Below are 12,817 nucleotides of genomic sequence, written 5' to 3' on the forward strand. Positions count from 1 at the left end.
ATATTTGGGAAGAAACTAATACATTTTTGCAGTGTATGAAAGAGAGGCATAGTTTCCAGAAATTGAGTGGTGGTGGTCCCACTGTATTTTGCCCTCATGAATTTTCCCTGGAATATTATGAATAGTTCTGGGTTCCAAAAACCTTGATGAGTGGAAGAGGGTCCAAAGAAGGGTAGCCAAATTGGTAAAGGACCTGTACTTCATGTCATATGCAAGATGGGTTGAAGAAAATGCATATGTTTTAGTCTACAAAATAGGAGACTATGTGGCTGTTATATGTGAAAGAGAGTTCTGGCCCTGGTGAGAACCAAGAAGCAATGAGTGGCAGTTGCAATGAGACGAACTTGAGGTTAAAGGCCAGTAAAAACCTTGTTAACAATTAGAACTATTGATTTATGTCATGGGCTGTCTTTAAGAGTAGCTAAATGACCAACTAGTCTTTTTCTGATGTTATAGTGGGGATTCCTGTTGCATATGGGCTTAATCAATTGCCTTTCAAATGCTACAATTCTGTAATTTAACTTGGCCAAACATCATTGGAGTTTTCAGCATAGACTTAAGAACCCAGTTTCACTTTTACTGGTGATAAGCTATTTTGGTAGTAGTTTCTGTGGTGATAATAATACCTTACATTTACATAACACCTTAAGGTTTACAAAACAATTTACATAGTTTCTCATTTAGTACCCATTATTTCCCCTATTTTACATATGAGGTGACTGAAACTAAGGATAGTTATGTGATTGTTCAGGGTTGTGGAAGTACCAGGTTTTTGAGCCAAGGGCTGATGCAGGATATAAAATGTCAAATATCTGACTCCAAGTTCTCTTTAGGGAGTGGATATCTTTTATATGCATTTTGCTTATGAGAAAATTGTGATCAGGGATGTTTTACGGTTTTTAAGGTTCCTAAGGTCACACACAGTGAATTCAGCTAAATAATAAGAAAGGCATAATAGTAACCTGTATTTTTTAGCTCTACAACCAGTGGTCTTCATAGTACATCAAGGTTCTATAGCCTGCTTCTAAGGAAGTTAGAAACATCAACAGGAGCAAAAGCACATGTTTCAGATAAAAGAATAGATGATAATCAGGAGGAGAAAGTCGACATTAATGCGTGGATACAGATAGCAGGCCATCTATCATTAATAAGTTTGGTTTGGTTGGAACACAGCATGTTTGAAATAAGGCTGAAAATGTAGGTTGGAGCCAGTTTTGAATGATAATAAGAATTCTTGCATTCATCTTATATTCACTTGGGAATTCCTCAAGATTTTTTAGCAGGGCAGCTTAGATCATAAATTGTACATTGCATTATATTGACAGTGTTACTGGGGAAGGAGGAAGCAAGAATCAGACCAATTAGGAGATTCTTATAGTATTCTAAACTTATGAGGGCCTGAACTATCACATTGTCAGTATTTAAGTCAAAAGTGAGGTATGGGATGCGAGATATTGCCAAGGCAGATTCAACTGTAAGTAGAAACTTCCTGGTTATGAGTTTTGACATAGAAGTAAAAAATCAAGGTTACATTTGAAGTTTTGATTCTGAGTAATTTATATGAAAGAGTGGATGTAACATGCTCAAGAGGAAGGTGATAAATTCATGTTTAGGGCCAAATTTTATATAATATAATTTTTTGTTTAAGTAAGGATATATTGTAGATCCTTGAATAACAAATATATGTTATAATTTATGCCCCTTTTATAATATTCATGGTAGCTAGATGTCAGCCGTCTTGAGATTCTGGTCCTGGTGGGGTCAGTGACTAGTAATATAAGAATAGATAAATTATCATTCTGCTGTCTACCTCAGTTTCTTCATCTGTAACATGAGGAGGTTGGACTAAATTATTTCTAACAATCCTACCTCTAAACATCCTTACTCCATGAATTTCTATTCTGACAGTCATTAGACGGCTGAAAAAGATGACTTGAAGTAAATCATGTCAGAAATATCAGATTGTTGACTCTTCCTCATAAAACTGTATCAGTTTCCTTGTGAAGCCCCCTTTTTTCTTCTTTCCCTTGACTGAAAAACAGTTCTGCATTTTAAAGAGTGTTCATTGGTCATAATCTCAAATGTTATGTTTTCTTTTTTAATGTTTTCAAAGACACATTTTATGAATAGCACTGAATCAACTATGTTGTGGAAAGGGAATAGCATGCATGATTAAAAATGGATAAATTCATCATTTTTGGTATATAATTTGAATTTTTATTTTAATATTCCAATTTTGGTTTAGTGGAATCGGTGTTAAAATCAAGGTGTGTTTCGTAAATGAAATAGGTTAGTGATATGGGAAGTATACTGGCTATATAAGCATAGTAACAGTTGGTGACATGGATGAGAAATAGTAGAAGTAAAGCATTTGTTAAGTGCCTACTTAACTACACTGTACTAAATGCTTTTTAAAAATTTTATTATTTTTAGGTTATGCCAGTGCTTTCATGCACTACATATTTCCATATTCTCAGTGCCATGACAGAAGACACACATCACTTATACAATGAAAAATTCATGAATAAAAAAGTGAAAGAGTGCTTTGATCTGCACTCAGATTTCAACAGTTCCTTCTTTGGCTGTGTATAGCATATTTTATCATGAATTCCTCACTGTTATCTTGGGACTTTGTTTTGTTGATAATAGTTTAGTCCTTCACATAGATCATCATACAAGATTGGTTTCTATTACTGTATACAGTGTTCTCCTGGTTCTGCTTATGTCACTTTTTATCATTTCATATACATTTTTTCAGGTTTTTCTGAATGTATTCTATTCATTTCTTCTGGAGCAATAGTATTTTATTATACAATATACAACAATTTCTTCATCCATTCCCCAACTGATGGACACCCCCCCAGTTTCCAATTCTTTGCTATTACAAAGAGAGCTTCTAAAAGTATTTTTGTGCAAATAGGTCCTTTCCCCCTGTCTCTGATTCTTTGGGCTACTGACCCAGTAGTGGTATTACTGAGTCAAAGGATATGCATAGTTTTATCACCTTTGGGTATGGTTCCATATTGTATCATAGTTGTATCAGTTCACAGTTCCATCAGCAGTGTATCAGTGTGCCAGTTTTCCCACATCCCCTCCAATAATTATCATTTTCCTTTTTGGTAATATTAGCCAATCTGATAGATATGAAGTCGTATTTCAGAGTTGTTTAAATTTGCATTTCTAATCAATAGTGATTTGGAAGGGGGATTAAGCCTTGAACTCACCACGTGACAGTCTAAGGAAAGCAGTCTGCGGTCTCATGCTTGAGCTCCTCCACAGTCAAGTTCCACCTTCTAACTTCTCATAGGAAGTGACGTAAAATATAAAGGCAGTTCTTTACATCACTTCCTGTGTCTCACATGTGCCAGTGGTGGCTTAAACTTGGCTTAGGACAGCCCAGGGGGTCAGTCAGTTGTTTCTTATTTGTCACTTGCTATCGCACAAGGGTCATAGACCTTCCTCCCCTACACTTAATTCTTAAGTGGGGATGTATACATTCCTTGTTGCTAAAATTCTAAAGACTAAGCAGGGTGGAGTAAATCTAAAATTCACAATAGTGAGTTCTTCCCCAAAAAGCTTGGCATTTTTGAACACTAGGTTATTATGTGTGTCACTAACCATTGTGTTTTGATTTCCTGACCTAATCCATTGATCCCTAACTCTGTTTCTTAGCCAGTGTTTTGATGACCATCTCTTTATAGTATAATTTTAAATCTGTTATGACTTGATCCTCCTTTCTTAATCTACTTTCAAAATTAATTCCCTTGATATTCTTGACCTTTTGTTCATTGCTATGAATTTGTTATTCTTCTTTCCCATTCTTGGAAATAATTTTTGGGTAGTTTGATTTGGCGCTGAATAGATAAATCAATTTAGGTAGGTTTGCCATTTTTATTATATTGGCCCAGCCTATCTGTGAGCAACATATTTTTCTCTTTGGTTAGGACTGACTTTATTTGTTCAAAGTGTTAATCCTCACAAAAATCCTGAGTAGTAGGTGCTGTTGTTAATCCTCATTTGACAGTTGAGGAAACTGTGGCAAACGGGTAAAATGAATTACCTAGAGTTATAGCTAGTAAATGTTTAAGGGTCTTCCTGACTTCAGGCTCAGTGCTGTAGCCACTGCATAATTCACCTGCCCTGAATGAAAAATTATCCAATAATTAAGGAGATAGAGTGTTACACTGTAAGTAGAAAGCTGGTCTCAAAGCCAGGAAGACTTGGGTTCAAATGTTATGCCTAACACACTGGATGTGTGACCCTGAAAAAGTCTCTTAACCTCTCAGTTCTCAACTCTACACCATAAATTGCTGAGGAGATGCTGACCCATATTAGTGTAAGGAGTTTCCTCACCTGGAAGTTCTCTTTGCTTATGAAATCATAGGTCCAGTCCCTGTCTCTGTAATTAACAGAGAGATTACTTTAATAATGAATGAAATTTGCAGGTAAAAGAATCACATTTAATAGAAGAATTATAACTAAAACTCGGGGGTTGTAATATCAGTCAAGGAACATGGGAACTATGTATCTTTTTGTGTTTTCTTTTTAATTTAAATTTTTATCCATATGTTGATTCAAAACTTTTTGTTTTAGTTTATTAGTTCGAAAGATGGAAATAATAATTCAGATTCAGCTTGTGGAATGGTATACTTATAAAATGAAAATTTATACAGTCTGTAACAATAGTTAGAGTTTATATAGTGCTTTAAGGTTTTCAAAATATTTTACAAATATTAGCTCATGTTATTCTTACAGCAACCATGGGAGCTGGGTGCTATTATCCTTTTAATTTTACAGATCTTGGAATTGAGCCATACGGAAGTCAGGTAGCTAGAATTTGAAGTCAGGTCTTTCTGTCTCCTTTCCCCTCCTCTGGTCCAGCACTCCAGCTTCTGCACTCCCTAGAAGCCTTGTTCTCTTTAGCCCAATATTCTGTGCAGAACCTTAATATACTTTAGAAACTATGAAAAGTTAAGCAGCTGCCTTTAAATTTCCAAAATTTTATGTTTCCTAAGAAACAGGGTCTCTAGGCCCTTTTCCCAAATTCATTAAAGAGGTGTTGCAACTTGTGTACTTTCAAAAGAAGCATGCTTGAATTGTTTGCAGATAAAATGCTGTTGTAATTGTTTCTCTACTGTGAAATCCATAGATGTAATTTTTCAGATTTTAAACTCAGTTTATTTTCCAAAGTACAATGATGCTCTTTATCGCTAAAAACTTTGTTTCATGCTATTCTGAATTCACATGAATTATTGAAATCTCTAGTGTAGGCCTGTTACAGGCAACTACTGTCTGACAGTTCCATTTGATATCTGTCTCAAGATTTTCAGAAACAATATTCAGATCTGATTGGGATTGGAATCCCCAAGTCTCTAATAACAGAAGAGTTTAGATTTATGACGGGTGAATGGGGAGATAGGGGATAATTGATGCTGGAAGAAGGAGAGTACAACAGATGAATAGAGAGTTGATTCTGCCACCTTGATCAAAAATAATTCATATTTCTTGTTTTTAAAAGATTTTGTTTTCCTGTCTATAAATTGGGGATAATAATAGTAAAATGAGGCAAGGAAAATGAGAAACTCTTGGGAAGAATTAATGTGTTAAAATTCATAAAAGATTTGGAGACATTTAAAAGAAAACAAATGTGGTTTTCTGTAATTTTCTTTTTTGGTCCTGATCACATCATTCAGTACTTTAAAAATTCATAACTCAGAAATTTAACAAGTACTTTGGGATTATAACCCCTTTTGTGTCACTGTCACTATTTTCCTGACTTGTGACTCCCAGACATTTTAGACCAATAGTGAAGTGGTTGTCGAAGTCTTGCCTATGTACACTCTCCTTTTAAAATTTTGGTCAGGAAACCCCCAATCCCTCCCCACCCCAATTCTTTCTTTATGTCATTTTCTTTATTGATAATTATGTCTTTCTTCTTGAATGATTTCCAAATTGTTTTGAGATTCATTTTGTAATGATCATTCTACCCACTCACACTGAGGTTGCATTCTACTTTAGTAAATTCTGACAATAGCTTTTAAAAGTGAAAATCAGCTAATTGAAACTACAGTGGAATCCAAAGCAGAAGCAATTAATTTTCTAGCTAGAATAAGCCAAGATGCCAATATGAAACAGGTTTGTTTTTTTTTTAAGACTTAGGATATCTTTAAATTGTGTAAAAGAATTAGTAAGTGTTTAATCACCTTTATGGCCAATAAAATTTTAATATATTTCTACATTTTGTTTTTCACCTTAAACTCATTTTCTGTGTAAAAATAGAGCACATTGGGTCAGCATCTTTCTCATCTGAATATAGGCATTAGGTTGTTCAGTTTTTTAAATAAGTTATCCTAATTACTTTAGTTTTGCTTGCTTTTGATCTCTTTAATCCCTGGCACTCTTGATCTTGACCTTTCCTTATTTATCCATGCCTTTCTTGAAAATGTGGATATTAAAAAAGAAATAAAATTTTAGTCTTAAATTTAATTATAATTGGGCCTGCACCAGTGATAATCTTATAATAGCCCTTCCACCTCTTAAATTCTTAAGTCATGCAATTTTAATCAAAAGTATTACTTTTCTTGTCTTACCTTGTATTATTCTAAATATTTTACAATAAAGAATAATATTTTTGGTGGGATATGTGCACCCTGGCTCTAATAATATTTTTATTATTAGTTTTAGTATTCTCTTTTATTTATAGAGCATTCAGTCTACTTGTGCCTTCCTATTCAATACCTGTCTTGTTGATATATTATTAATAGTTTCAGGGGATACTTTGTAGTTTTACTCATTGGGTATTGTCGCATATTTGAAATACATCTCAGTTTGGTCAAGGTTATTTTAAACTTGATTCTGTGCAATGATAGCCCAATGACTTTGTTACTAAAGAGTTGATTCAGTGACTCAGGGAGAAACAAGGATATATGCGCCTTTCCTACCTCTGATGGTCTCAGGTCATTTTTGTGAAATCTTGAACCTTACTGGGATTCCTAATATGTGGGGAATTCTCCTGTTTATTTTCTCCTTCAGATTTTAAGTTTCTTGTGATGCTTCTCTAAATTGAAAAAAAAAGTGATTTTTTTTTCCTGAACAAAAATTAGGTAAGATTTTTTTATGCCCAGATCACATCTATCAGTCTGTCAACTTTATTATGTGAACATCTATGTGCCAGTTACTCATCAACTTTTTTAGGCAGCCAACTATGTGCCACTTACTCTATTGTTCCTGGGCATTCCAGCTGTTTCCTCTTTTTTAAAAACACTCAATAAAGTTGCTATCTTAGTCTAGTATTTAAGAAATTTCATATTCTAGGTCTGCCCTTTCTATCCTAATTGTTCATTATGTATAAGATGTGTCTGTTTTGCTGGAATATAAAATTCATGACGACACTGACTGGATCTTGCTCATGTTCTCTCTCTCCCTGCCCTGTAGAGTCAATGCTTTGCATGGAGGAGATGCTTAATAAGTGCTTATTGAAATAGAATTAAGCTAGGATTTGTTTCTTGTTATTTTTTATCTTTCCTGTATTTTTTCCTGGACGAAAATTCCTTTTCTTTGCAAAATTTAAAACAGTAAACCAAAGACAAACTTTTAGAGAAGTTACCTAACCCTTCGAGATGTTTGTGTATTTTTGTCAGTGAAAAAAACCCCAACAAAACAACTTCCCCAAAACAATAAAACTGAGGCAAGTGCATATTTTTTAATAGGTAGAATCATGTGTTCATTAAAAAAATTTTTTTTCCAGCTACAAGGAGTCTTAAACTCAACTGTTTGTGCTGATTGATATGCTCTGGTAGGATCTGTTTTGTGAAGTTGGTACTCCATGAGAGTCACGAAGCATGACAAACTAGTTCATTTATATTTCATTTCATAAGCTTCACAGGCTAATGCAAACATCCTATAATGGTGGAATCTGTCATCATTTTCAGTAGAGTTTTTCATTTCCTCTTAATGTCCAAATAACAAGGTAGTCCTTTTGATAGTTACTGCTTCATTTTGCCTGATTAAGGCTCATCTCGGTCGTGGCAAAATTGAAATCATAATGTGCATATGGTTCCTTGAAAGCTCATGAGAGTTTCTGATCTTTTGGTATCAAAACATTACCCATCCTTCAAAGGCCCAGTTCAGATCTCACCATTAAAAACAAAATGAAAGGAAAAACAACCTTCCCATATCATTCCATCCAGTAGGCATTCAAATTTCCACTGACTGAACTTTTTGGGGGAATTCTTATTCACATCAACTGAACTTGGAGTTAAGATGATTCGAGTTCAAAACCAGAACTTGATACTTGCTTGCTGTGTAACCCTGGGCAATAATAACTTTATCTCTGTCCACTGGTATTTCTTCATCTATAAAATGAAAATAATAATAGCATCAATAGTATCTGCTTCTCGTTTGAGGATCAAAGGAGATAATATTTATAAAGTGCTTTGCAAACATTAAAGTGATACATAAATACTAGCTAGCAACATTACATTCTTATAGTGCTTTGTGTATAACCTTTTTTTTTTTTAAACCCATACCTTCTGCCTTGGAACCAATATTCTATATTGGTTCCAAGGCAGAAGAGTGGTAAGGACTAGACAATGGGTGTTAAGTGACTTGCCCAGGGTCATACAGCTGGAAAGAGTCTGAGACCAGACCTCCCGTCTCTAGGTCTGGCTTTCAATCCACTGAGCTACCCAACTGCCCACTATATAAACCTTTTTATTCCCACTAAATTTTGGATTCTTAGAGGTATCAGATAGACAGGGCCTTTCTTCTAAAATTGTCCCTCACAATCTGTTATGACCATTGGAAATTAGTTTTTAGAATCATTGGTTTGACTAGAAGTGTTTTTAGTCTTCAGGATTTCCCTTTTCAGATGGAGGTGAGAGGCAGCTTCGTGGCTTTGACTCTTTAAGTTTCTGAGAACTTGACTAGAACCTTGAAGTCTGGAAGATTGAGTTCCAGTTCTGAGTCTGAACCATGATGTATACTTTATCTAGGGCAAGAAATTTCATTTTTCACCCTAGGAAACATATAATACTATAAGTTTTAGACAAATTTTAGACTAGTAGTATTAGATCTACCACAGGGTCAACACAAGAGAGAAAACATAGGTCTGGCCACTTCCTACCTCCCCCAAAAGAAAAATTAACCACAGGAGCACTAATTAGTTAATTATAGGTAACATCTTAACAAGACTTTTTAGGAATAGTGCTACAGGTTGGAGGGGAGGGAACCAAGAAGGAATCAAATAACTAATATCTCCCTTAGACTAGCTTTTTGATGCTTTGGATTATAGAAGGCATTGGGGTGAACAGAAATGGTGGTAGGATTTCTTTCAAACTTAATATGGAGAAGGATTCTGAACATTGTTATACATTCTCATTCTCCCATTCTTCCATGGTGTCATATTATTGTATTCCTTATCTGTCTGACTAAATTGACATTGAAAATTACTCTTCCACTCTTCCACATTTAAGCACAAGCAGCCCCATTGCTTCCTTTTCCTTTAAAAGTGAATTGAGTCTTTTTTTAAAGGAAGAAAAGAAATAGGCATTTATTAAGTGCCTACTATATTCCAGGCACTGTGCTAAACTTTTTTCAAAGATTTCACTTAATTTTTCTCATCTATTTATGAAGTTAATAGTTCTTATTGAACTTTTAAATTTCTTTACTTTAACATAGGGTATTGGCGTCTCATTATACAAATAATAAATATCACTTTTATCAGCTTTTGAAATATGCGAAAGTATACTTTAAAAAATTAAACTTTTTCATCATGTCTTAGTAACAACTTTTAAGATAGATGGTTACAGGTTAGGCAAATGGGGTTAAGTGATTTGGCCAGGGTCAAACATGTAGACAGTGTCTGAACCCAGATCTTCCCAACTCTAGCCCTGACACTCTTCACTCTGCCACCTAGCTGCCCTTTACTTAAATATGGTTTGTACCTGTTTTTTGGTTACCTACTTTACTAACCTAGAATTCTACATGTTTCAGTCACTTGGTTGCTGTAGTTTTAATAAATCTTAATCTTCAGTGTAACATTTTAATATATAGAAACTTAGCTGGGGATCAGTAGTTTAAAATAAGGAAAGTTGGACATTCAGGGGATTCCTAAAAAAGTTGAAGAAACCAAATTTTGGTATCTTGAACAAAGGATTTTGATTGGCATATAGAACTCCATGCCTGCTCACAAACACCCATATTTGAATATTTATAGAAGATAATCTGTCAAAATTACTGTTATTTTAATTTGCTAAGCTTGGCTGATTGCTGCAGTTGTGTGGTAGTTGAATTCCAGATGAGGATGTATTCTAGCCTGAAACATACTTTCTGTCCTTATAGCCACCTGAATTTGTTGAACCCTTATTGTGGAGCCTGCCTTGATGAAGCCTCATATGTTGGGCTTTGTTTTAGATAATTTTTTTTTTTTGTTGCATGAGAAAGAGAATAGGCTCTTCTTTTTCTAGATAATTTCTGTAATTTGAAAAGATTCTGAATGTCTGTTTTTCAATAAAGAAAATATTCTTCTAGGGTTGAAGCCTGAGGAGAGCTTAGTTTATATGATTTACAAGATTTCATATAATTTTATTTCAGTCTGTGGTTTCAGCTATGATGATGATGATTAATAACAGTAATAATAATCCTAGTGATTTACATATATTATGTCAAGAGCTCTTTAGAAGGGGCCATAAGATTCTATGTTATCTCTTTGAAGCCGTGGTTTCAATTTTGACAGATGTATTTGTAAAATAGAAAATATAGTTCTACAGATAACTTTCTTCCTTTGTTTCTTCTCTTTTTAAACAGTTGTTAATTTCAGTGATTCAGAAACACATTCTTATGAAAATATCTTCCATTGTGGCAACATCTTACTAAGGAAAAGAGGGTAAGTCACTTTTTATGTTACTATAATGATTTTAAGTGCCAGGCCTTCAGAAATAGAAAATAAATATTCCATTTGTAACTTTAACATCAATAAGACCCATATTTATTTACATGGTGGTTTTTTTCTTCTTAAGAGAATTGTGTGTCTCAGGTATATTCTCTTTTTGGTACTTCTGTAAGGTGTGTTAATTCTTTGGTTTTATAGATTTATGGCAACTTTTTCAGTCATATAACAATTTAATGGGGAGAACTTCTAGTTTAGTGTCTTTCCTGACTTCATAATTTTTCTTTTATGTGACATCCCAATTTGAAGGGGGGATTTGTTTTGTTTATACATGATCTACATACATACACAAATAAACACACATATATACATACATATATGTGTGTATATCTCCATAAACATACATAAAATTTTTGCTTTTCTTTGTAGTATTCATTGTTCATTAACTGCACAGTTTCTTAAGCTATTTTTCTATATTCCCTTTCTGGGTCACTTGTAGACTGTTACTTACTTGTTCCTGTTCATTTCCATTTCCTTATTCCTAATTGTATGGGGTAGGATCAGCCCTCTGGTTTTATTGATATAGGGAACTCCCAGGGAGGAAAATCCCTGCACCAAAACAGATTGGCATCTTCTCTGTAATTTACTATCTTAGTGTCTGAGACAACTAGTAAGTGTCAGCTGAACTCGGGTTTTCCTGCCTCTAAGACCAACTTTCTTTCCACCAACCCTCTATATCCCTAATTATTTTAGAAGATAGTTCTAATACATCTATACCTTATGATCTCAGTTACCTTTTGCTTGTCTTCTTTAGAAGGTATCAATTTAATCATTATAACAACCTCTATTCCTATTTTCTTTCCTTTAGCTAAAGATATATCTGTCTGTTTGGAGAGTTAGTTTATTAGTAATTCCTCAAAGTATTGTCATAACCTTTAGATTGGAAAGTATTAAAAATCTATTTACTGTGTGAGGATTTTATATATATATATATATATATATATATATATATATATATATATATGGATTCAGAGTTCTCTGTAGAGTGCTTAAAATTTATAGGACACTGAAACATTAAGTTATCAATCAAATATTAATCCACATAAAATTATATATTTTAACAGAAAAAACTAAAATATATATAAATAACATTCAAACCAACATAGTATGTATGAGTGAGTTAGATTTCATATAATATTTTTATCACATTTGTTTTTAAGTCCCTCTTGACATTGATTTTGGTTGAGTTGAATATCTTTTTGACTATCAATTTCATATTTCAAATATTAAATAATTTTTACTTAAGTTATACCTCAAGTACAATATGAGTTAATTTCTCAAAAGTAATGAATCTTTTTTTGGCAGTCTGATTAGGAAAAGCTTGTCGCATTTCTTATACATAAAACCCAAATGTCCATATAGAATATACTGAGAAAACTTTTAGTTTTAAAGTAAATTAATCATAATAAAGGTTAATATCTTATTGATAACAAATTTTGCAAATTTCAAATATGAAGTGATATCAAAGTGTCAAATTTCACATTAAAATAGTTCAGCTGTTTCTTCCCTTAAATTGGACAAGTATTTATGATTTATGAATCAAAAAAAAAAGAAAGTCCTTTAGTTTGGGGTGATATGGGATGATTAGAAAACTAAGTTTATTAAGTGCTTCTAATATGCAAAGCATTATACTAAGCTGTGGAGGTAAATATAGAAAAGTGAGACAGTTCTTGTTTTCAGGGTACTTATAGAAAGATAATACCTAGAAGAAGGATTTCAGCTGCAGGGCAGATGGAAAAGACTGGAGTCATTTAGGGTACAGTGGTAGGTAAAGATGGTAAATATTTATTAACTTTTCATTTTGCTTGGAAGGATTTCACTTGTTGACTCCTTGATCATCTAAATGATGGGAATATCCAAATCTACGTT

The 12,817-nt window shown here is 33.6% G+C and overlaps 1 protein-coding gene across 27 annotated transcripts in view; it reads left to right on the forward strand.

Moving 5' to 3' along the window:
* FUT8 (fucosyltransferase 8) overlaps nucleotides 1–12,817 on the forward strand; it is a 461,812-nt gene that overhangs the window by 151,263 nt on the left and 297,732 nt on the right. For all 27 annotated transcript variants that reach the window (XM_056810912.1, XM_007473055.3, XM_056810923.1 and 24 more), the window contains one exon: nucleotides 10,807–10,885. The gene's annotated coding sequence lies outside the window, so the exon portion shown is untranslated. The remainder of the gene's footprint in view (nucleotides 1–10,806; nucleotides 10,886–12,817) is intronic.

The sequence above is a fragment of the Monodelphis domestica genome, chromosome 1 (assembly GCF_027887165.1).
Source record: "Monodelphis domestica isolate mMonDom1 chromosome 1, mMonDom1.pri, whole genome shotgun sequence".
NCBI lineage: Eukaryota > Metazoa > Chordata > Mammalia > Didelphimorphia > Didelphidae > Monodelphis > Monodelphis domestica.